The following is a 24,025-nucleotide window of genomic DNA, read 5'->3' on the forward strand; positions in this document are numbered from 1 at the left end:
CGACATGACCAAGGGGGAGGTAGGGAGTGATGGGTTAATAGGGACAGTGGTATATGCCTAATATGGCTTTGGGGGATGGTTTTAGCCGGGGAGGAAGAGGAGGAGCAGGGAAAGGGTTAGCTGGGAGAGGAAGGAGTTACCTCCTCTTCTGTTTCCGGACGCCGAACGATCTGCACGTGCACCTCCATGGCAGATCTTCAGGAGCTCCAGCGTCTGATTCAGGCAGCGGTCGCAGCGCACGGGCCCCTGGCAGTGCAGACCCACATCAGGGCTGCCGGGGTTAACCCGTCGGCGCTTGCCCCTCGTCCCCCCAGCAGCGGCGGGCGCCAGTCGCGGCCCCCCCGCAGGTATTCCCCGGGCGCGGGGGGGGCGAGGAGGAGATGTAAGAGCCCCTCCAGGGACCCTCCGCAGAGTGCAGCGCAGCAGCAGCGTCTGGCTGCTGCAGAGGCCGGCGGGAGGAATCTTCGTTCCAGCCGCGGCGGTCGGGAGGTGGGAGTGGCCAGCACGGGGCCTGCTTCCGGTCCCGGCCTCCGGGCTGGAGTTACTGAGACTGCAGCGGCTCCAGGCCGGGAGCGCGCTCGGCGCAGGAGTGAGGCCAGCAGATCCCCCTGCAGTCGGCGGGGGGACCGCGGGGCTGCACGTGGCGGTAGGTCCGGCGCCGGGGGGGGGGTCTGCGGTGCCTGACCCCGGTGCGGCTGAGAGAAGGAGTGACGGCGGGAGCCCTGCGGCAACCGCCGGGTCACTCAGTACCGCTGTGCAGCCCCCGGATGTGGCAGTCTCCCGTGGGAGCGGGAGGACTCGGCGGATGGAGGCCTGCAATAGCCCAGGAGGGCCAGAGGCGACGACGGCTGAGATCCGGAGCCGGGCGTCTGGTCGTCCGCGCCCAGAGGCCCCTTGCAGTCGGCAGGGGGGCGGGCGCAAGAGGTCGAGGCCCGGGGTGCCGGCGCGGGGGACAGGACGGTCTCCTGGGTTGTCACCCCGGGGCAAGAGATGGAGCGGGGATGACTCTGCCCACGCGGCGGCCCTGTCTGGCGGCCGTGGTGGGGGGGGGTGCTGCGGCGGCGCCCCCCGGATGTCGGATGGAAGATGAGGCCAGCGGCGAGGAGGGGGAAGAGGCTTTCGGTTCGGAGGAGTCGGATGGACGACAGACGGAGGACAGCGAGGCGGCGGTCTCGGGAGACGCCGAGCGGCGGTCGGGTGAGACGGCCGCGGAGGCGGCAGGGGCTGCGCTGGCGGGGGGCTTCGGGGGGGGGGGCGGCTGCGGCTACGGCAGCGCCCGCTGGTTTCGCAGTGTGGAGTCAATTGTTGGGGCTGTTGCAGGGGCTGGCGGCGGCTTCGGGAGCGGGGGGGGAGGGGGCCCAGGCGCCGGTGGCGGCGTGGGTGGGTGCAGCCGGTTTAGGGGCCTCGGCGGCGACGGGGGGTGACGGAGCGGGTGCGAGTAGAGGGGGGGGGCGAAGGGGGGAGTGAGACGGGGGGGGGAAAGGAGAAGGAAAAGGAGAAGGAAAAGGAGAAGGAAAAGGAGAAGGAGGATGAGGTGGTGCGCTTAGATGATAGGGCTAAAAGCGAAGTTTATGTTTGTTTTGAGGGCCCGCTGGGGGCCCATTTAAAGAAGGAGGTGCGGGAAAAAATTTGGAAAGGGGAATATGTGGAGATATTTTCTCTGCTTCCCCTGGAGAAATTTAATTTGGATAGGGTTAAGCCGAGTGATTCCAAAAAGGAGAAGGACGAGGAGGAAAAGCGCCGTTATAGGCTTATTCCTCGGACTTTTGCCAACTGGCTACAGGCATTTGCGATTTTGGCGAGCGTGGTCGGGGAGAAGGAGCCGGAGCATTGTTCGGCTTTGTTCGGCTACATGGATGCGATAGGGGAGGCTTATCGAGTTTATGGCGGACTGGCGTGGCTGCGCTACGACGAGCAATTTAGGCAGCGGAAGGCATTGCGGCCAGATATGCGTTGGGACCATAAGGATATTTCCTTATGGATGCGATTGATGTCGGCACCGGCTCAGCCCTTTCGGGGGGGCGCCGGGGGTTCGGGGGGGGCCGGGTCCCCGGCAAGTTTCAAGAAAGGTTTGTGTTGGCAGTACAATGAAGGGCAGTGCAGGTTTGGAGCGGCGTGCCGTTTTAAGCATGAATGCTCCGGATGTGGGGGGGGACATAGCTTGTCCAAATGTTTTAAAAAAGGAAAAGGAAAGGCTGGTGATGGGGCTGGTAAGAGGGACGACGCCGGTGAAGGTAGAAGTGATGGTTCCGTTTTTAAATAGGTATCCGGACAAGGAGGCGGCGGCGTTGTTAAGTTCTGGTTTTTCGGATGGTTTTCATATTCCGTCGGTTGTTAATGCATCGGTTCCGCCGTATCGTAATTTGCGTTCCGCTCGGGATCACCCGGAAGTGGTGGATGAGAAGCTGGAAAGGGAGGTGGCTTTGGGCAGGATGGGCGGCCCTTATGTCGCCCCGCCGTGCGGGAATTTGGTGGTGTCACCGTTGGGGGTGGTACCAAAGAAGGAGCGGAATAAATTTCGGCTGATTCATCATTTGTCTTACCCGGAAGGGTTATCGGTGAATGATGGCATTGCGCCGGAGTTGTCGGCGGTATATTATGTGTCGTTCGATAAGGCGTTGGACCTGGTTAGGGCGGCGGGGCGGGGTGCATTGATGGCAAAGGCGGATGTGGAAGCAGCGTTTCGGTTGTTACCGGTTCATCCAGATAGTCAGCATTTGTTGGGTTGCTGGTGGGATGGCAGTTATTATGTTGATCGTTGTTTGCCAATGGGCTGTTCCATTTCGTGTTCGTACTTTGAGGCATTTAGTTCGTTTGTTGAGTGGGTGGTTCGGGACGTGTCCGGGCTTACGTCCATCATTCATTACTTGGATGATTTCCTGTGTGTCGGGCCGGCGGGTTCGATGGTTTGTGCGGGTTTGCTATTTGCGTTGCAAAAAGTTGCGGCCAGTTTCGGGATTCCTTTGGCGCCGGATAAGACGGAAGGCCCGGCGCCGGTGATGTGTTTTCTGGGAATTGAAATTGACACCATTGCTATGGAATGCAGGTTGCCGGCGGAGAAGGTCCGTGATTTGAGGTCCGCAGTGTCAGGGGTAAAAGCGGCGAAGAAGGTGCGGCTTAAGGCGGTGCAGTCTTTGCTTGGAAAATTGAATTTTGCTTGCAGAATTGTGCCAATGGGGAGAGTGTTTGCGAGGCGTTTGGCGACGGCGACGGCCGGGGTACGGTTGCCGGCGCATTTTGTGCGGATCACAAAGGCGATCAGGGACGATTTGGAAGTATGGGATCAATTTTTGCAGCATTTCAACGGCCGGACGCTGGTGATGGAGAGGGTGGCGTCTAACGGGGCGTTGCAGCTGTTTACGGATGCGGCGGGGTCGGCCGGGTTTGGGGCTGTCTTCAGAGGTCATTGGTGTGTCGGGCAGTGGCCACAGGCGTGGCGGGAGAGCGGCTTGGTTAGGAATTTGGCTCTGTTAGAGCTATTCCCCATTGTAGTGGCAGTGGAGCTATGGGGGTCGCACTTTGCCGGAAGGAAAGTGTGTTTTCATTGTGATAACCAGGCGGTGGTGCACGCGATTAACAACTTGTCTGCTAAGTCGGAGCCGGTGGTGGTGTATTTGCGGCATTTAGTGTTGAGATGTCTGCAGTTGAATGTGCAGGTAGTGGCAAGGCACGTTCCGGGTGTTGACAACGAGGTGGCTGATGCTTTGTCTCGTTTTCAGTTCAGCAGGTTTCGGGCGCTGTTGCCGTGGGCGGACGAAGTTGGAGTGGAGTGCCCCGAGGATTTGTGGCATCTGGTGAGGCGGTGATCTCAGACTTGATTCGGAACTCGGTGACCGAGGTGACTTGGTGCCGGTATGCTAAGGTGTGGGCTGAATGGGAGGAGTTGTTGCGTCTGATGTTTGGTGGGGAAAGCGTGGATTACTTGGTGGCTTTGTTGTCATTGGTGAGTACGGATTTTTCAGCCGGGCGATCGGCATCGGCTGTGGCACATCGGGTGTCGGCAGTGGCATTTTGGTTAAAAATGAGAGGGGAGCGTGATGTTTCACAGGATTTTCGGGTTCGTCAGGCTTTGCGGGGCTTTCGCCGTGGCGTACGGGAAAGGGACAAGAGGCGCCCTGTATCGTTTGGTTTGTTGAGACGGATGGTGGGTGGCCTGAGCGGCATTTGTGAGTCTGTGTACGAGACGGTTCTATTTACAACGGCTTTCGGTCTCGCTTTTTATGGGGCGTTCCGGATAGGCGAGCTGGTGAGCCCGTCCAGGGTGACGGGTGGTGGTTTGATGTTTGAGGACGTGCAAGTGAGCAGTAGTCAGGTGGAGTGCCGGATTCGCCGGTCAAAAATGGATCAGCTGGGCCGTGGTAGATTGGTGGTGTTATATGCGGTTCCAGGAGAGGAATTGTGCCCTGTGCGTTTAGTCGAGAGATTTATGGCCGTGAGGGGAGGCTTACCTGGCCCGTTGTTGCGGCATTTGAATGGGTCGTTTTTGTCGAGGTTTCAGTTTGTGGCGGTGCTGCGGCTAAGTCTACGTAACGCGGGGGAGCGCCCGGAGGAATTCGGGTCGCATTCATTCCGAATTGGTGCAGCAACGGAGGCAGCCCGTTGGGGGCTTGGAGATGAGGTGGTAAAGCGTATTGGTAGATGGGAATCTTCTTGTTTTCGGCGGTATGTGAGACCGCAGTTGTTGTAGCATCATGGGACTTTGGTTACGTGCGGAAGGTTTGAGGAAAGGGGTGTTTTTTGATGTGTTGGTGGTTGTGCTGTTATTGGTTTTGATATTTTCGTTTTGTTTTATTTGTTATAGGGAAGTGCCTGATCTGGATCTTGGGGCACTCCTTCGTATTTTGGGGTGCCCGTCGGGCGGAGGTCCGCCCGAATGGTCGACAGCTGGGTTTGGATCGTGCGCAGGCGACTGTTCGATGGATCGGAGTTCGGGGCATGGAGTGGGGCAGGGTGGTCCCGGAATTTCGTTTCCATTGTAAAGTTGAGCGGCCCCCGGATGTGCTGGTATTGCATGTGGGGGGTAATGATCTTGGTGCCAGGGCGTCGCGGGATTTGATCCGAGACATAAAGATTGATTTACTGCAGTTGTGGAAGCGGTATCCTGGTTTGCTGGTCGTATGGTCTGACATAGTGACCAGGTTGGCATGGAGGGGGGCTCGGTCGGTGGAGAAGGTTAATAAGGCCAGGGCCCAGGTGAATAGGGTAGTGGCTAGGTTTGTGACCAGGAATGGTGGGATTGTGGTACGGCACAGGGATTTGGAGCCGGCTGATTGGCAATTTCGGAGGGGTGATGGTGTGCACCTCAACGAGGTCGGTCTGGATTTATGGGCGTTGGGTCTGCAGGATGGTGTGGAGCGTGCTTTTGGTGTGTGGCGGGTCCAGGCCACGTAAGGTGTCACGTGGTCTGTCCTGTGGCGGTGGGGGTAGGTCTGGTCCAGAGGTTTGGAAGTGATTGGTGGCTGGACCGGGAGTCATTGTCTTGGTATGGTGGCTCTCGGTTTCCGGGATGTGGCAGGCACGGGGTTCTGCCAAAGTGTGGGGGTCAATCCGTGGGTGATTGGCACCTCGTCTCTGGGTCGGTGTGTTGCGGCCGGGGACAGGGGGAGTAGTAGTAGTGGACTGGGCCTACCCCGGGGGGTATTGTAAATGTTATTGTCTATTGTTACCGTTATGTGGTTGTTTTGGGTCGCCCGTTGGACGGCGTCCCTAAGGTACTAGTCTGTAAAACAATAGGCAATAAAAAGGCTGCTGTGGCCATTTGAACCAAGTCGCATGCAGTCCGTGTGTTTAATTTTAGAGGATAAGGGGGTTTGGTTACACAGACATCATGACCGGAGAATCCTCCCTCAGCTGGTCAAGAAAGCCACGGACCCACTTGGGGGGAGGGGCGACATGACCAAGGGGGAGGTAGGGAGTGATGGGTTAATAGGGACAGTGGTATATGCCTAATATGGCTTTGGGGGATGGTTTTAGCCGGGGAGGAAGAGGAGGAGCAGGGAAAGGGTTAGCTGGGAGAGGAAGGAGTTACCTCCTCTTCTGTTTCCGGACGCCGAACGATCCCCGCCCACCCTCCCTTTGTGTTGTCATGTGGGAGATGTTTTTGGGTAGTTGGGATACCTTTTGTCACAGTAGCGGTGGGGGTAGGTCTGGTCCAGAGGTTTGGAAGTGATTGGTGGCTGGACCGGGAGTCATTGTCTTGGTATGGTGGCTCTCGGTTTCCGGGATGTGGCAGGCACGGGGTTCTGCCAAAGTGTGGGGGTCAATCCGTGGGTGATTGGCACCTCGTCTCTGGGTCGGTGTGTTGCGGCCGGGGACAGGGGGAGTAGTAGTAGTGGACTGGGCCTACCCCGGGGGGTATTGTAAATGTTATTGTCTATTGTTACCGTTATGTGGTTGTTTTGGGTCGCCCGTTGGACGGCGTCCCTAAGGTACTAGTCTGTAAAACAATAGGCAATAAAAAGGCTGCTGTGGCCATTTGAACCAAGTCGCATGCAGTCCGTGTGTTTAATTTTAGAGGATAAGGGGGTTTGGTTACACAGACATCATGACCGGAGAATCCTCCCTCAGCTGGTCATACTACTTTCAATAAGTACACTTAAACGGCTAATTGGGAATAGAAAAACTGTAAAAAGCCCTCTGAGAAAGCCCCCCTCTAACCTTTGATAGTAAGCTTTTCTGTAGTCTGCCTGTTGATGTATTTTCCGTTTGAACTGTGCACAACATGAAGAGACGGAACACTGGCGGCTTGTCACAATGCCCCCCGATGACATCACAATAGCGCTGCTGCCTAGAAAACAAGCTGCGCAGAAGAAGTTGTTCTTTGGGTGGGAGGGTGGGCTAGTGGAAGGAGGGGGCAATCTCTTTTTTTCCCGGGTGGTAGGGGGATGACAGGAGAAGGGAAGCGGGTGGTGAGAAAGGTACAGAGGGCAGGGTTTGGGGGCTGGGAAGGAAAGGGAAAAGATTAGGGTTTGGGGATGATGAAAGGGCTTTCTACGGGTAAGGATGGCAAAGGGTGGCAGTGACGGAAAGTCAGGCAACCTGTCCTGTCCGTCTTTTTGTATCGTGAATTGGAAAGACTGCAAGGGGGAGGGGAGTTGCTTGCGCCCTAAAGGAGGAGTTATTCAGATTCATTGCAGTGGGCGGCGGCTGCAAAACGCACCATTCTTCTTGTTTTGGCTCTGCAAAGCAGCCTTTTCAAGGGTTGGCTTGGGTGACAAAATGTCTTGTGTAGGCGTGGGTTTGTCTCCCTCTCGCTCTCTCTCCCTAAGATGTGTCCGGCATAGGCCAGGGTGCCACTCGAGGCCCAAACCAATTCTGGTTATCGCTTCTCGGCCTTTTGGCTAAGATCAAGTGTAGTATCTGTTCTTATCAGTTTAATATCTGATACGTCCCCTATCTGGGGACCATATATTAAATGGATTTTTAGAACAGGGAGATGGAAAAAGAGCTTGCTCTGTCCACTCCACGCATTGACCTGGTATTGCAGTACCTCCAGGAACGGTGCACCCCTTCTTAACCCAGTTTCCAAAAGCAGAACTCAATTCACCTGATTCATATTAGCCCGATTTAATGAATTGGAAGAAAGCATACGTCTTCATATGCACCTCAATTTGGCCCATTCACTTTTCACACTTCCTCCTTTTGTTTTTTATCTTTCACACTTTTGACTTTCTTTATTCATCCAAATAGCAAACTCATCACCACTCAACCTGACCAACTCGGCTATGTCCCCGTGCTGCAGTTCTCTGTCTTATCTAGATCATTTGCAATTGAATGGAATAGATCCCTTTTGGACAAAGTGGATTCACCTGCTGCTGCAGTGACCACAGGTGTGATAACATCTAGAATTGGCATCTGGTGCGATCTCTCCGCTTCCACTCCAAAGAAAGTTACCTGTTTATTCCTATCATGCATTGGTTTTTGGGGTTTTCTTTGAGTAATGATGATCTCTTTAGTAGTCTGTTGGCGCCCTCTCCTGGAGGAATAGTTTGCTTGCTCTTGGACATTCTAAAAGAGAGGTCATGATAGACATTGAGCTTCTGAGCTCAATTGGGGACAGTCATGGGTGATGAATGTTTGCAACCTACTGCGAAGCCTCATACCGCAATATAAGGAACGTCAAATACTAAGAAAGGGCGGCCTATGAAAGAATTACTACTTTCAATAAGTACACTTAAACGGCTAATTGGGAATAGAAAAACTGTAAAAAGCCCTCTGAGAAAGCCCCCCTCTAACCTTTGATAGTAAGCTTTTCTGTAGTCTGCCTGTTGATGTATTTTCCGTTTGAACTGTGCACAACATGAAGAGACGGAACACTGGCGGCTTGTCACAATGCCCCCCGATGACATCACAATAGCGCTGCTGCCTAGAAAACAAGCTGCGCAGAAGAAGTTGTTCTTTGGGTGGGAGGGTGGGCTAGTGGAAGGAGGGGGCAATCTCTTTTTTTCCCGGGTGGTAGGGGGATGACAGGAGAAGGGAAGCGGGTGGTGAGAAAGGTACAGAGGGCAGGGTTTGGGGGCTGGGAAGGAAAGGGAAAAGATTAGGGTTTGGGGATGATGAAAGGGCTTTCTACGGGTAAGGATGGCAAAGGGTGGCAGTGACGGAAAGTCAGGCAACCTGTCCTGTCCGTCTTTTTGTATCGTGAATTGGAAAGACTGCAAGGGGGAGGGGAGTTGCTTGCGCCCTAAAGGAGGAGTTATTCAGATTCATTGCAGTGGGCGGCGGCTGCAAAACGCACCATTCTTCTTGTTTTGGCTCTGCAAAGCAGCCTTTTCAAGGGTTGGCTTGGGTGACAAAATGTCTTGTGTAGGCGTGGGTTTGTCTCCCTCTCGCTCTCTCTCCCTAAGATGTGTCCGGCATAGGCCAGGGTGCCACTCGAGGCCCAAACCAATTCTGGTTATCGCTTCTCGGCCTTTTGGCTAAGATCAAGTGTAGTATCTGTTCTTATCAGTTTAATATCTGATACGTCCCCTATCTGGGGACCATATATTAAATGGATTTTTAGAACAGGGAGATGGAAAAAGAGCTTGCTCTGTCCACTCCACGCATTGACCTGGTATTGCAGTACCTCCAGGAACGGTGCACCCCTTCTTAACCCAGTTTCCAAAAGCAGAACTCAATTCACCTGATTCATATTAGCCCGATTTAATGAATTGGAAGAAAGCATACGTCTTCATATGCACCTCAATTTGGCCCATTCACTTTTCACACTTCCTCCTTTTGTTTTTTATCTTTCACACTTTTGACTTTCTTTATTCATCCAAATAGCAAACTCATCACCACTCAACCTGACCAACTCGGCTATGTCCCCGTGCTGCAGTTCTCTGTCTTATCTAGATCATTTGCAATTGAATGGAATAGATCCCTTTTGGACAAAGTGGATTCACCTGCTGCTGCAGTGACCACAGGTGTGATAACATCTAGAATTGGCATCTGGTGCGATCTCTCCGCTTCCACTCCAAAGAAAGTTACCTGTTTATTCCTATCATGCATTGGTTTTTGGGGTTTTCTTTGAGTAATGATGATCTCTTTAGTAGTCTGTTGGCGCCCTCTCCTGGAGGAATAGTTTGCTTGCTCTTGGACATTCTAAAAGAGAGGTCATGATAGACATTGAGCTTCTGAGCTCAATTGGGGACAGTCATGGGTGATGAATGTTTGCAACCTACTGCGAAGCCTCATACCGCAATATAAGGAACGTCAAATACTAAGAAAGGGCGGCCTATGAAAGAATTACTACTTTCAATAAGTACACTTAAACGGCTAATTGGGAATAGAAAAACTGTAAAAAGCCCTCTGAGAAAGCCCCCCTCTAACCTTTGATAGTAAGCTTTTCTGTAGTCTGCCTGTTGATGTATTTTCCGTTTGAACTGTGCACAACATGAAGAGACGGAACACTGGCGGCTTGTCACAATGCCCCCCGATGACATCACAATAGCGCTGCTGCCTAGAAAACAAGCTGCGCAGAAGAAGTTGTTCTTTGGGTGGGAGGGTGGGCTAGTGGAAGGAGGGGGCAATCTCTTTTTTTCCCGGGTGGTAGGGGGATGACAGGAGAAGGGAAGCGGGTGGTGAGAAAGGTACAGAGGGCAGGGTTTGGGGGCTGGGAAGGAAAGGGAAAAGATTAGGGTTTGGGGATGATGAAAGGGCTTTCTACGGGTAAGGATGGCAAAGGGTGGCAGTGACGGAAAGTCAGGCAACCTGTCCTGTCCGTCTTTTTGTATCGTGAATTGGAAAGACTGCAAGGGGGAGGGGAGTTGCTTGCGCCCTAAAGGAGGAGTTATTCAGATTCATTGCAGTGGGCGGCGGCTGCAAAACGCACCATTCTTCTTGTTTTGGCTCTGCAAAGCAGCCTTTTCAAGGGTTGGCTTGGGTGACAAAATGTCTTGTGTAGGCGTGGGTTTGTCTCCCTCTCGCTCTCTCTCCCTAAGATGTGTCCGGCATAGGCCAGGGTGCCACTCGAGGCCCAAACCAATTCTGGTTATCGCTTCTCGGCCTTTTGGCTAAGATCAAGTGTAGTATCTGTTCTTATCAGTTTAATATCTGATACGTCCCCTATCTGGGGACCATATATTAAATGGATTTTTAGAACAGGGAGATGGAAAAAGAGCTTGCTCTGTCCACTCCACGCATTGACCTGGTATTGCAGTACCTCCAGGAACGGTGCACCCCTTCTTAACCCAGTTTCCAAAAGCAGAACTCAATTCACCTGATTCATATTAGCCCGATTTAATGAATTGGAAGAAAGCATACGTCTTCATATGCACCTCAATTTGGCCCATTCACTTTTCACACTTCCTCCTTTTGTTTTTTATCTTTCACACTTTTGACTTTCTTTATTCATCCAAATAGCAAACTCATCACCACTCAACCTGACCAACTCGGCTATGTCCCCGTGCTGCAGTTCTCTGTCTTATCTAGATCATTTGCAATTGAATGGAATAGATCCCTTTTGGACAAAGTGGATTCACCTGCTGCTGCAGTGACCACAGGTGTGATAACATCTAGAATTGGCATCTGGTGCGATCTCTCCGCTTCCACTCCAAAGAAAGTTACCTGTTTATTCCTATCATGCATTGGTTTTTGGGGTTTTCTTTGAGTAATGATGATCTCTTTAGTAGTCTGTTGGCGCCCTCTCCTGGAGGAATAGTTTGCTTGCTCTTGGACATTCTAAAAGAGAGGTCATGATAGACATTGAGCTTCTGAGCTCAATTGGGGACAGTCATGGGTGATGAATGTTTGCAACCTACTGCGAAGCCTCATACCGCAATATAAGGAACGTCAAATACTAAGAAAGGGCGGCCTATGAAAGAATTACTACTTTCAATAAGTACACTTAAACGGCTAATTGGGAATAGAAAAACTGTAAAAAGCCCTCTGAGAAAGCCCCCCTCTAACCTTTGATAGTAAGCTTTTCTGTAGTCTGCCTGTTGATGTATTTTCCGTTTGAACTGTGCACAACATGAAGAGACGGAACACTGGCGGCTTGTCACAATGCCCCCCGATGACATCACAATAGCGCTGCTGCCTAGAAAACAAGCTGCGCAGAAGAAGTTGTTCTTTGGGTGGGAGGGTGGGCTAGTGGAAGGAGGGGGCAATCTCTTTTTTTCCCGGGTGGTAGGGGGATGACAGGAGAAGGGAAGCGGGTGGTGAGAAAGGTACAGAGGGCAGGGTTTGGGGGCTGGGAAGGAAAGGGAAAAGATTAGGGTTTGGGGATGATGAAAGGGCTTTCTACGGGTAAGGATGGCAAAGGGTGGCAGTGACGGAAAGTCAGGCAACCTGTCCTGTCCGTCTTTTTGTATCGTGAATTGGAAAGACTGCAAGGGGGAGGGGAGTTGCTTGCGCCCTAAAGGAGGAGTTATTCAGATTCATTGCAGTGGGCGGCGGCTGCAAAACGCACCATTCTTCTTGTTTTGGCTCTGCAAAGCAGCCTTTTCAAGGGTTGGCTTGGGTGACAAAATGTCTTGTGTAGGCGTGGGTTTGTCTCCCTCTCGCTCTCTCTCCCTAAGATGTGTCCGGCATAGGCCAGGGTGCCACTCGAGGCCCAAACCAATTCTGGTTATCGCTTCTCGGCCTTTTGGCTAAGATCAAGTGTAGTATCTGTTCTTATCAGTTTAATATCTGATACGTCCCCTATCTGGGGACCATATATTAAATGGATTTTTAGAACAGGGAGATGGAAAAAGAGCTTGCTCTGTCCACTCCACGCATTGACCTGGTATTGCAGTACCTCCAGGAACGGTGCACCCCTTCTTAACCCAGTTTCCAAAAGCAGAACTCAATTCACCTGATTCATATTAGCCCGATTTAATGAATTGGAAGAAAGCATACGTCTTCATATGCACCTCAATTTGGCCCATTCACTTTTCACACTTCCTCCTTTTGTTTTTTATCTTTCACACTTTTGACTTTCTTTATTCATCCAAATAGCAAACTCATCACCACTCAACCTGACCAACTCGGCTATGTCCCCGTGCTGCAGTTCTCTGTCTTATCTAGATCATTTGCAATTGAATGGAATAGATCCCTTTTGGACAAAGTGGATTCACCTGCTGCTGCAGTGACCACAGGTGTGATAACATCTAGAATTGGCATCTGGTGCGATCTCTCCGCTTCCACTCCAAAGAAAGTTACCTGTTTATTCCTATCATGCATTGGTTTTTGGGGTTTTCTTTGAGTAATGATGATCTCTTTAGTAGTCTGTTGGCGCCCTCTCCTGGAGGAATAGTTTGCTTGCTCTTGGACATTCTAAAAGAGAGGTCATGATAGACATTGAGCTTCTGAGCTCAATTGGGGACAGTCATGGGTGATGAATGTTTGCAACCTACTGCGAAGCCTCATACCGCAATATAAGGAACGTCAAATACTAAGAAAGGGCGGCCTATGAAAGAATTACTACTTTCAATAAGTACACTTAAACGGCTAATTGGGAATAGAAAAACTGTAAAAAGCCCTCTGAGAAAGCCCCCCTCTAACCTTTGATAGTAAGCTTTTCTGTAGTCTGCCTGTTGATGTATTTTCCGTTTGAACTGTGCACAACATGAAGAGACGGAACACTGGCGGCTTGTCACAATGCCCCCCGATGACATCACAATAGCGCTGCTGCCTAGAAAACAAGCTGCGCAGAAGAAGTTGTTCTTTGGGTGGGAGGGTGGGCTAGTGGAAGGAGGGGGCAATCTCTTTTTTTCCCGGGTGGTAGGGGGATGACAGGAGAAGGGAAGCGGGTGGTGAGAAAGGTACAGAGGGCAGGGTTTGGGGGCTGGGAAGGAAAGGGAAAAGATTAGGGTTTGGGGATGATGAAAGGGCTTTCTACGGGTAAGGATGGCAAAGGGTGGCAGTGACGGAAAGTCAGGCAACCTGTCCTGTCCGTCTTTTTGTATCGTGAATTGGAAAGACTGCAAGGGGGAGGGGAGTTGCTTGCGCCCTAAAGGAGGAGTTATTCAGATTCATTGCAGTGGGCGGCGGCTGCAAAACGCACCATTCTTCTTGTTTTGGCTCTGCAAAGCAGCCTTTTCAAGGGTTGGCTTGGGTGACAAAATGTCTTGTGTAGGCGTGGGTTTGTCTCCCTCTCGCTCTCTCTCCCTAAGATGTGTCCGGCATAGGCCAGGGTGCCACTCGAGGCCCAAACCAATTCTGGTTATCGCTTCTCGGCCTTTTGGCTAAGATCAAGTGTAGTATCTGTTCTTATCAGTTTAATATCTGATACGTCCCCTATCTGGGGACCATATATTAAATGGATTTTTAGAACAGGGAGATGGAAAAAGAGCTTGCTCTGTCCACTCCACGCATTGACCTGGTATTGCAGTACCTCCAGGAACGGTGCACCCCTTCTTAACCCAGTTTCCAAAAGCAGAACTCAATTCACCTGATTCATATTAGCCCGATTTAATGAATTGGAAGAAAGCATACGTCTTCATATGCACCTCAATTTGGCCCATTCACTTTTCACACTTCCTCCTTTTGTTTTTTATCTTTCACACTTTTGACTTTCTTTATTCATCCAAATAGCAAACTCATCACCACTCAACCTGACCAACTCGGCTATGTCCCCGTGCTGCAGTTCTCTGTCTTATCTAGATCATTTGCAATTGAATGGAATAGATCCCTTTTGGACAAAGTGGATTCACCTGCTGCTGCAGTGACCACAGGTGTGATAACATCTAGAATTGGCATCTGGTGCGATCTCTCCGCTTCCACTCCAAAGAAAGTTACCTGTTTATTCCTATCATGCATTGGTTTTTGGGGTTTTCTTTGAGTAATGATGATCTCTTTAGTAGTCTGTTGGCGCCCTCTCCTGGAGGAATAGTTTGCTTGCTCTTGGACATTCTAAAAGAGAGGTCATGATAGACATTGAGCTTCTGAGCTCAATTGGGGACAGTCATGGGTGATGAATGTTTGCAACCTACTGCGAAGCCTCATACCGCAATATAAGGAACGTCAAATACTAAGAAAGGGCGGCCTATGAAAGAATTACTACTTTCAATAAGTACACTTAAACGGCTAATTGGGAATAGAAAAACTGTAAAAAGCCCTCTGAGAAAGCCCCCCTCTAACCTTTGATAGTAAGCTTTTCTGTAGTCTGCCTGTTGATGTATTTTCCGTTTGAACTGTGCACAACATGAAGAGACGGAACACTGGCGGCTTGTCACAATGCCCCCCGATGACATCACAATAGCGCTGCTGCCTAGAAAACAAGCTGCGCAGAAGAAGTTGTTCTTTGGGTGGGAGGGTGGGCTAGTGGAAGGAGGGGGCAATCTCTTTTTTTCCCGGGTGGTAGGGGGATGACAGGAGAAGGGAAGCGGGTGGTGAGAAAGGTACAGAGGGCAGGGTTTGGGGGCTGGGAAGGAAAGGGAAAAGATTAGGGTTTGGGGATGATGAAAGGGCTTTCTACGGGTAAGGATGGCAAAGGGTGGCAGTGACGGAAAGTCAGGCAACCTGTCCTGTCCGTCTTTTTGTATCGTGAATTGGAAAGACTGCAAGGGGGAGGGGAGTTGCTTGCGCCCTAAAGGAGGAGTTATTCAGATTCATTGCAGTGGGCGGCGGCTGCAAAACGCACCATTCTTCTTGTTTTGGCTCTGCAAAGCAGCCTTTTCAAGGGTTGGCTTGGGTGACAAAATGTCTTGTGTAGGCGTGGGTTTGTCTCCCTCTCGCTCTCTCTCCCTAAGATGTGTCCGGCATAGGCCAGGGTGCCACTCGAGGCCCAAACCAATTCTGGTTATCGCTTCTCGGCCTTTTGGCTAAGATCAAGTGTAGTATCTGTTCTTATCAGTTTAATATCTGATACGTCCCCTATCTGGGGACCATATATTAAATGGATTTTTAGAACAGGGAGATGGAAAAAGAGCTTGCTCTGTCCACTCCACGCATTGACCTGGTATTGCAGTACCTCCAGGAACGGTGCACCCCTTCTTAACCCAGTTTCCAAAAGCAGAACTCAATTCACCTGATTCATATTAGCCCGATTTAATGAATTGGAAGAAAGCATACGTCTTCATATGCACCTCAATTTGGCCCATTCACTTTTCACACTTCCTCCTTTTGTTTTTTATCTTTCACACTTTTGACTTTCTTTATTCATCCAAATAGCAAACTCATCACCACTCAACCTGACCAACTCGGCTATGTCCCCGTGCTGCAGTTCTCTGTCTTATCTAGATCATTTGCAATTGAATGGAATAGATCCCTTTTGGACAAAGTGGATTCACCTGCTGCTGCAGTGACCACAGGTGTGATAACATCTAGAATTGGCATCTGGTGCGATCTCTCCGCTTCCACTCCAAAGAAAGTTACCTGTTTATTCCTATCATGCATTGGTTTTTGGGGTTTTCTTTGAGTAATGATGATCTCTTTAGTAGTCTGTTGGCGCCCTCTCCTGGAGGAATAGTTTGCTTGCTCTTGGACATTCTAAAAGAGAGGTCATGATAGACATTGAGCTTCTGAGCTCAATTGGGGACAGTCATGGGTGATGAATGTTTGCAACCTACTGCGAAGCCTCATACCGCAATATAAGGAACGTCAAATACTAAGAAAGGGCGGCCTATGAAAGAATTACTACTTTCAATAAGTACACTTAAAACGGCTAATTGGGAATAGAAAAACTGTAAAAAGCCCTCTGAGAAAGCCCCCCTCTAACCTTTGATAGTAAGCTTTTCTGTAGTCTGCCTGTTGATGTATTTTCCGTTTGAACTGTGCACAACATGAAGAGACGGAACACTGGCGGCTTGTCACAATGCCCCCCGATGACATCACAATAGCGCTGCTGCCTAGAAAACAAGCTGCGCAGAAGAAGTTGTTCTTTGGGTGGGAGGGTGGGCTAGTGGAAGGAGGGGGCAATCTCTTTTTTTCCCGGGTGGTAGGGGGATGACAGGAGAAGGGAAGCGGGTGGTGAGAAAGGTACAGAGGGCAGGGTTTGGGGGCTGGGAAGGAAAGGGAAAAGATTAGGGTTTGGGGATGATGAAAGGGCTTTCTACGGGTAAGGATGGCAAAGGGTGGCAGTGACGGAAAGTCAGGCAACCTGTCCTGTCCGTCTTTTTGTATCGTGAATTGGAAAGACTGCAAGGGGGAGGGGAGTTGCTTGCGCCCTAAAGGAGGAGTTATTCAGATTCATTGCAGTGGGCGGCGGCTGCAAAACGCACCATTCTTCTTGTTTTGGCTCTGCAAAGCAGCCTTTTCAAGGGTTGGCTTGGGTGACAAAATGTCTTGTGTAGGCGTGGGTTTGTCTCCCTCTCGCTCTCTCTCCCTAAGATGTGTCCGGCATAGGCCAGGGTGCCACTCGAGGCCCAAACCAATTCTGGTTATCGCTTCTCGGCCTTTTGGCTAAGATCAAGTGTAGTATCTGTTCTTATCAGTTTAATATCTGATACGTCCCCTATCTGGGGACCATATATTAAATGGATTTTTAGAACAGGGAGATGGAAAAAGAGCTTGCTCTGTCCACTCCACGCATTGACCTGGTATTGCAGTACCTCCAGGAACGGTGCACCCCTTCTTAACCCAGTTTCCAAAAGCAGAACTCAATTCACCTGATTCATATTAGCCCGATTTAATGAATTGGAAGAAAGCATACGTCTTCATATGCACCTCAATTTGGCCCATTCACTTTTCACACTTCCTCCTTTTGTTTTTTATCTTTCACACTTTTGACTTTCTTTATTCATCCAAATAGCAAACTCATCACCACTCAACCTGACCAACTCGGCTATGTCCCCGTGCTGCAGTTCTCTGTCTTATCTAGATCATTTGCAATTGAATGGAATAGATCCCTTTTGGACAAAGTGGATTCACCTGCTGCTGCAGTGACCACAGGTGTGATAACATCTAGAATTGGCATCTGGTGCGATCTCTCCGCTTCCACTCCAAAGAAAGTTACCTGTTTATTCCTATCATGCATTGGTTTTTGGGGTTTTCTTTGAGTAATGATGATCTCTTTAGTAGTCTGTTGGCGCCCTCTCCTGGAGGAATAGTTTGCTTGCTCTTGGACATTCTAAAAGAGAGGTCATGATAGACATGAGCTTCTGAGCTCAATTGGGGACAGTCATGGGTGATGAATGTTTGCAACCTACTGCGAAGCCTCATACCGCAATATAAGGAACGTCAAATACTAAGAAAGGGCGGCCTATGAAAGAATTACTACTTTCAATAAGTACACTTAAACGGCTAATTGGGAATAGAAAAACTGTAAAAAGCCCTCTGAGAAAGCCCCCCTCTAACCTTTGATAGTAAGCTTTTCTGTAGTCTGCCTGTTGATGTATTTTCCGTTTGAACTGTGCACAACATGAAGAGACGGAACACTGGCGGCTTGTCACAATGCCCCCCGATGACATCACAATAGCGCTGCTGCCTAGAAAACAAGCTGCGCAGAAGAAGTTGTTCTTTGGGTGGGAGGGTGGGCTAGTGGAAGGAGGGGGCAATCTCTTTTTTTCCCGGGTGGTAGGGGGATGACAGGAGAAGGGAAGCGGGTGGTGAGAAAGGTACAGAGGGCAGGGTTTGGGGGCTGGGAAGGAAAGGGAAAAGATTAGGGTTTGGGGATGATGAAAGGGCTTTCTACGGGTAAGGATGGCAAAGGGTGGCAGTGACGGAAAGTCAGGCAACCTGTCCTGTCCGTCTTTTTGTATCGTGAATTGGAAAGACTGCAAGGGGGAGGGGAGTTGCTTGCGCCCTAAAGGAGGAGTTATTCAGATTCATTGCAGTGGGCGGCGGCTGCAAAACGCACCATTCTTCTTGTTTTGGCTCTGCAAAGCAGCCTTTTCAAGGGTTGGCTTGGGTGACAAAATGTCTTGTGTAGGCGTGGGTTTGTCTCCCTCTCGCTCTCTCTCCCTAAGATGTGTCCGGCATAGGCCAGGGTGCCACTCGAGGCCCAAACCAATTCTGGTTATCGCTTCTCGGCCTTTTGGCTAAGATCAAGTGTAGTATCTGTTCTTATCAGTTTAATATCTGATACGTCCCCTATCTGGGGACCATATATTAAATGGATTTTTAGAACAGGGAGATGGAAAAAGAGCTTGCTCTGTCCACTCCACGCATTGACCTGGTATTGCAGTACCTCCAGGAACGGTGCACCCCTTCTTAACCCAGTTTCCAAAAGCAGAACTCAATTCACCTGATTCATATTAGCCCGATTTAATGAATTGGAAGAAAGCATACGTCTTCATATGCACCTCAATTTGGCCCATTCACTTTTCACACTTCCTCCTTTTGTTTTTTATCTTTCACACTTTTGACTTTCTTTATTCATCCAAATAGCAAACTCATCACCACTCAACCTGACCAACTCGGCTATGTCCCCGTGCTGCAGTTCTCTGTCTTATCTAGATCATTTGCAATTGAATGGAATAGATCCCTTTTGGACAAAGTGGATTCACCTGCTGCTGCAGTGACCACAGGTGTGATAACATCTAGAATTGGCATCTGGTGCGATCTCTCCGCTTCCACTCCAAAGAAAGTTACCTGTTTATTCCTATCATGCATTGGTTTTTGGGGTTTTCTTTGAGTAATGATGATCTCTTTAGTAGTCTGTTGGCGCCCTCTCCTGGAGGAATAGTTTGCTTGCTCTTGGACATTCTAAAAGAGAGGTCATGATAGACATTGAGCTTCTGAGCTCAATTGGGGACAGTCATGGGTGATGAATGTTTGCAACCTACTGCGAAGCCTCATACCGCAATATAAGGAACGTCAAATACTAAGAAAGGGCGGCCTATGAAAGAATTACTACTTTCAATAAGTACACTTAAACGGCTAATTGGGAATAGAAAAACTGTAAAAAGCCCTCTGAGAAAGCCCCCCTCTAACCTTTGATAGTAAGCTTTTCTGTAGTCTGCCTGTTGATGTATTTTCCGTTTGAACTGTGCACAACATGAAGAGACGGAACACTGGCGGCTTGTCACAATGCCCCCCGATGACATCACAATAGCGCTGCTGCCTAGAAAACAAGCTGCGCAGAAGAAGTTGTTCTTTGGGTGGGAGGGTGGGCTAGTGGAAGGAGGGGGCAATCTCTTTTTTTCCCGGGTGGTAGGGGGATGACAGGAGAAGGGAAGCGGGTGGTGAGAAAGGTACAGAGGGCAGGGTTTGGGGGCTGGGAAGGAAAGGGAAAAGATTAGGGTTTGGGGATGATGAAAGGGCTTTCTACGGGTAAGGATGGCAAAGGGTGGCAGTGACGGAAAGTCAGGCAACCTGTCCTGTCCGTCTTTTTGTATCGTGAATTGGAAAGACTGCAAGGGGGAGGGGAGTTGCTTGCGCCCTAAAGGAGGAGTTATTCAGATTCATTGCAGTGGGCGGCGGCTGCAAAACGCACCATTCTTCTTGTTTTGGCTCTGCAAAGCAGCCTTTTCAAGGGTTGGCTTGGGTGACAAAATGTCTTGTGTAGGCGTGGGTTTGTCTCCCTCTCGCTCTCTCTCCCTAAGATGTGTCCGGCATAGGCCAGGGTGCCACTCGAGGCCCAAACCAATTCTGGTTATCGCTTCTCGGCCTTTTGGCTAAGATCAAGTGTAGTATCTGTTCTTATCAGTTTAATATCTGATACGTCCCCTATCTGGGGACCATATATTAAATGGATTTTTAGAACAGGGAGATGGAAAAAGAGCTTGCTCTGTCCACTCCACGCATTGACCTGGTATTGCAGTACCTCCAGGAACGGTGCACCCCTTCTTAACCCAGTTTCCAAAAGCAGAACTCAATTCACCTGATTCATATTAGCCCGATTTAATGAATTGGAAGAAAGCATACGTCTTCATATGCACCTCAATTTGGCCCATTCACTTTTCACACTTCCTCCTTTTGTTTTTTATCTTTCACACTTTTGACTTTCTTTATTCATCCAAATAGCAAACTCATCACCACTCAACCTGACCAACTCGGCTATGTCCCCGTGCTGCAGTTCTCTGTCTTATCTAGATCATTTGCAATTGAATGGAATAGATCCCTTTTGGACAAAGTGGATTCACCTGCTGCTGCAGTGACCACAGGTGTGATAACATCTAGAATTGGCATCTGGTGCGATCTCTCCGCTTCCACTCCAAAGAAAGTTACCTGTTTATTCCTATCATGCATTGGTTTTTGGGGTTTTCTTTGAGTAATGATGATCTCTTTAGTAGTCTGTTGGCGCCCTCTCCTGGAGGAATAGTTTGCTTGCTCTTGGACATTCTAAAAGAGAGGTCATGATAGACATTGAGCTTCTGAGCTCAATTGGGGACAGTCATGGGTGATGAATGTTTGCAACCTACTGCGAAGCCTCATACCGCAATATAAGGAACGTCAAATACTAAGAAAGGGCGGCCTATGAAAGAATTACTACTTTCAATAAGTACACTTAAACGGCTAATTGGGAATAGAAAAACTGTAAAAAGCCCTCTGAGAAAGCCCCCCTCTAACCTTTGATAGTAAGCTTTTCTGTAGTCTGCCTGTTGATGTATTTTCCGTTTGAACTGTGCACAACATGAAGAGACGGAACACTGGCGGCTTGTCACAATGCCCCCCGATGACATCACAATAGCGCTGCTGCCTAGAAAACAAGCTGCGCAGAAGAAGTTGTTCTTTGGGTGGGAGGGTGGGCTAGTGGAAGGAGGGGGCAATCTCTTTTTTTCCCGGGTGGTAGGGGGATGACAGGAGAAGGGAAGCGGGTGGTGAGAAAGGTACAGAGGGCAGGGTTTGGGGGCTGGGAAGGAAAGGGAAAAGATTAGGGTTTGGGGATGATGAAAGGGCTTTCTACGGGTAAGGATGGCAAAGGGTGGCAGTGACGGAAAGTCAGGCAACCTGTCCTGTCCGTCTTTTTGTATCGTGAATTGGAAAGACTGCAAGGGGGAGGGGAGTTGCTTGCGCCCTAAAGGAGGAGTTATTCAGATTCATTGCAGTGGGCGGCGGCTGCAAACGCACCATTCTTCTTGTTTTGGCTCTGCAAAGCAGCCTTTTCAAGGGTTGGCTTGGGTGACAAAATGTCTTGTGTAGGCGTGGGTTTGTCTCCCTCTCGCTCTCTCTCCCTAAGATGTGTCCGGCATAGGCCAGGGTGCCACTCGAGGCCCAAACCAATTCTGGTTATCGCTTCTCGGCCTTTTGGCTAAGATCAAGTGTAGTATCTGTTCTTATCAGTTTAATATCTGATACGTCCCCTATCTGGGGACCATATATTAAATGGATTTTTAGAACAGGGAGATGGAAAAAGAGCTTGCTCTGTCCACTCCACGCATTGACCTGGTATTGCAGTACCTCCAGGAACGGTGCACCCCTTCTTAACCCAGTTTCCAAAAGCAGAACTCAATTCACCTGATTCATATTAGCCCGATTTAATGAATTGGAAGAAAGCATACGTCTTCATATGCACCTCAATTTGGCCCATTCACTTTTCACACTTCCTCCTTTTGTTTTTTATCTTTCACACTTTTGACTTTCTTTATTCATCCAAATAGCAAACTCATCACCACTCAACCTGACCAACTCGGCTATGTCCCCGTGCTGCAGTTCTCTGTCTTATCTAGATCATTTGCAATTGAATGGAATAGATCCCTTTTGGACAAAGTGGATTCACCTGCTGCTGCAGTGACCACAGGTGTGATAACATCTAGAATTGGCATCTGGTGCGATCTCTCCGCTTCCACTCCAAAGAAAGTTACCTGTTTATTCCTATCATGCATTGGTTTTTGGGGTTTTCTTTGAGTAATGATGATCTCTTTAGTAGTCTGTTGGCGCCCTCTCCTGGAGGAATAGTTTGCTTGCTCTTGGACATTCTAAAAGAGAGGTCATGATAGACATTGAGCTTCTGAGCTCAATTGGGGACAGTCATGGGTGATGAATGTTTGCAACCTACTGCGAAGCCTCATACCGCAATATAAGGAACGTCAAATACTAAGAAAGGGCGGCCTATGAAAGAATTACTACTTTCAATAAGTACACTTAAACGGCTAATTGGGAATAGAAAAACTGTAAAAAGCCCTCTGAGAAAGCCCCCCTCTAACCTTTGATAGTAAGCTTTTCTGTAGTCTGCCTGTTGATGTATTTTCCGTTTGAACTGTGCACAACATGAAGAGACGGAACACTGGCGGCTTGTCACAATGCCCCCCGATGACATCACAATAGCGCTGCTGCCTAGAAAACAAGCTGCGCAGAAGAAGTTGTTCTTTGGGTGGGAGGGTGGGCTAGTGGAAGGAGGGGGCAATCTCTTTTTTTCCCGGGTGGTAGGGGGATGACAGGAGAAGGGAAGCGGGTGGTGAGAAAGGTACAGAGGGCAGGGTTTGGGGGCTGGGAAGGAAAGGAAAAGATTAGGGTTTGGGGATGATGAAAGGGCTTTCTACGGGTAAGGATGGCAAAGGGTGGCAGTGACGGAAAGTCAGGCAACCTGTCCTGTCCGTCTTTTTGTATCGTGAATTGGAAAGACTGCAAGGGGGAGGGGAGTTGCTTGCGCCCTAAAGGAGGAGTTATTCAGATTCATTGCAGTGGGCGGCGGCTGCAAAACGCACCATTCTTCTTGTTTTGGCTCTGCAAAGCAGCCTTTTCAAGGGTTGGCTTGGGTGACAAAATGTCTTGTGTAGGCGTGGGTTTGTCTCCCTCTCGCTCTCTCTCCCTAAGATGTGTCCGGCATAGGCCAGGGTGCCACTCGAGGCCCAAACCAATTCTGGTTATCGCTTCTCGGCCTTTTGGCTAAGATCAAGTGTAGTATCTGTTCTTATCAGTTTAATATCTGATACGTCCCCTATCTGGGGACCATATATTAAATGGATTTTTAGAACAGGGAGATGGAAAAAGAGCTTGCTCTGTCCACTCCACGCATTGACCTGGTATTGCAGTACCTCCAGGAACGGTGCACCCCTTCTTAACCCAGTTTCCAAAAGCAGAACTCAATTCACCTGATTCATATTAGCCCGATTTAATGAATTGGAAGAAAGCATACGTCTTCATATGCACCTCAATTTGGCCCATTCACTTTTCACACTTCCTCCTTTTGTTTTTTATCTTTCACACTTTTGACTTTCTTTATTCATCCAAATAGCAAACTCATCACCACTCAACCTGACCAACTCGGCTATGTCCCCGTGCTGCAGTTCTCTGTCTTATCTAGATCATTTGCAATTGAATGGAATAGATCCCTTTTGGACAAAGTGGATTCACCTGCTGCTGCAGTGACCACAGGTGTGATAACATCTAGAATTGGCATCTGGTGCGATCTCTCCGCTTCCACTCCAAAGAAAGTTACCTGTTTATTCCTATCATGCATTGGTTTTTGGGGTTTTCTTTGAGTAATGATGATCTCTTTAGTAGTCTGTTGGCGCCCTCTCCTGGAGGAATAGTTTGCTTGCTCTTGGACATTCTAAAAGAGAGGTCATGATAGACATTGAGCTTCTGAGCTCAATTGGGGACAGTCATGGGTGATGAATGTTTGCAACCTACTGCGAAGCCTCATACCGCAATATAAGGAACGTCAAATACTAAGAAAGGGCGGCCTATGAAAGAATTACTACTTTCAATAAGTACACTTAAACGGCTAATTGGGAATAGAAAAACTGTAAAAAGCCCTCTGAGAAAGCCCCCCTCTAACCTTTGATAGTAA

At 49.5% G+C, this 24,025-nt stretch overlaps 11 non-coding genes across 11 annotated transcripts; all 11 read left to right on the plus strand.

The window, feature by feature from the left end:
• The first annotated feature begins 7,320 nt into the window (after positions 1–7,320).
• On the plus strand, positions 7,321–7,511 carry LOC142272894 (U2 spliceosomal RNA). The gene has a single exon (XR_012737686.1). It is a non-coding gene; the product is annotated as a U2 spliceosomal RNA (small nuclear RNA).
• A 1,387-nt stretch (positions 7,512–8,898) lies between these two features.
• LOC142272895 (U2 spliceosomal RNA) lies at positions 8,899–9,089 on the plus strand. Its single transcript, XR_012737687.1, has one exon. It is a non-coding gene; the product is annotated as a U2 spliceosomal RNA (small nuclear RNA).
• Positions 9,090–10,476: 1,387 nt separating this feature from the next.
• On the plus strand, positions 10,477–10,667 carry LOC142272896 (U2 spliceosomal RNA). Its single transcript, XR_012737688.1, has one exon. It is a non-coding gene; the product is annotated as a U2 spliceosomal RNA (small nuclear RNA).
• A 1,387-nt stretch (positions 10,668–12,054) lies between these two features.
• On the plus strand, positions 12,055–12,245 carry LOC142272897 (U2 spliceosomal RNA). The gene has a single exon (XR_012737689.1). It is a non-coding gene; the product is annotated as a U2 spliceosomal RNA (small nuclear RNA).
• Positions 12,246–13,632: 1,387 nt separating this feature from the next.
• Positions 13,633–13,823, plus strand: LOC142272899 (U2 spliceosomal RNA). Its single transcript, XR_012737690.1, has one exon. It is a non-coding gene; the product is annotated as a U2 spliceosomal RNA (small nuclear RNA).
• A 1,387-nt stretch (positions 13,824–15,210) lies between these two features.
• Positions 15,211–15,401, plus strand: LOC142272900 (U2 spliceosomal RNA). The gene has a single exon (XR_012737691.1). It is a non-coding gene; the product is annotated as a U2 spliceosomal RNA (small nuclear RNA).
• A 1,388-nt stretch (positions 15,402–16,789) lies between these two features.
• LOC142272901 (U2 spliceosomal RNA) lies at positions 16,790–16,980 on the plus strand. The gene has a single exon (XR_012737692.1). It is a non-coding gene; the product is annotated as a U2 spliceosomal RNA (small nuclear RNA).
• Positions 16,981–18,366: 1,386 nt separating this feature from the next.
• On the plus strand, positions 18,367–18,557 carry LOC142272902 (U2 spliceosomal RNA). The gene has a single exon (XR_012737693.1). It is a non-coding gene; the product is annotated as a U2 spliceosomal RNA (small nuclear RNA).
• A 1,387-nt stretch (positions 18,558–19,944) lies between these two features.
• On the plus strand, positions 19,945–20,135 carry LOC142272903 (U2 spliceosomal RNA). Its single transcript, XR_012737694.1, has one exon. It is a non-coding gene; the product is annotated as a U2 spliceosomal RNA (small nuclear RNA).
• A 1,386-nt stretch (positions 20,136–21,521) lies between these two features.
• LOC142272904 (U2 spliceosomal RNA) lies at positions 21,522–21,712 on the plus strand. The gene has a single exon (XR_012737695.1). It is a non-coding gene; the product is annotated as a U2 spliceosomal RNA (small nuclear RNA).
• Positions 21,713–23,098: 1,386 nt separating this feature from the next.
• LOC142272906 (U2 spliceosomal RNA) lies at positions 23,099–23,289 on the plus strand. The gene has a single exon (XR_012737697.1). It is a non-coding gene; the product is annotated as a U2 spliceosomal RNA (small nuclear RNA).
• Positions 23,290–24,025: the final 736 nt, after the last annotated feature.

The sequence above is a fragment of the Anomaloglossus baeobatrachus genome, unplaced genomic scaffold, assembly GCF_048569485.1.
Source record: "Anomaloglossus baeobatrachus isolate aAnoBae1 unplaced genomic scaffold, aAnoBae1.hap1 Scaffold_3567, whole genome shotgun sequence".
Taxonomy (NCBI): domain Eukaryota; kingdom Metazoa; phylum Chordata; class Amphibia; order Anura; family Aromobatidae; genus Anomaloglossus; species Anomaloglossus baeobatrachus.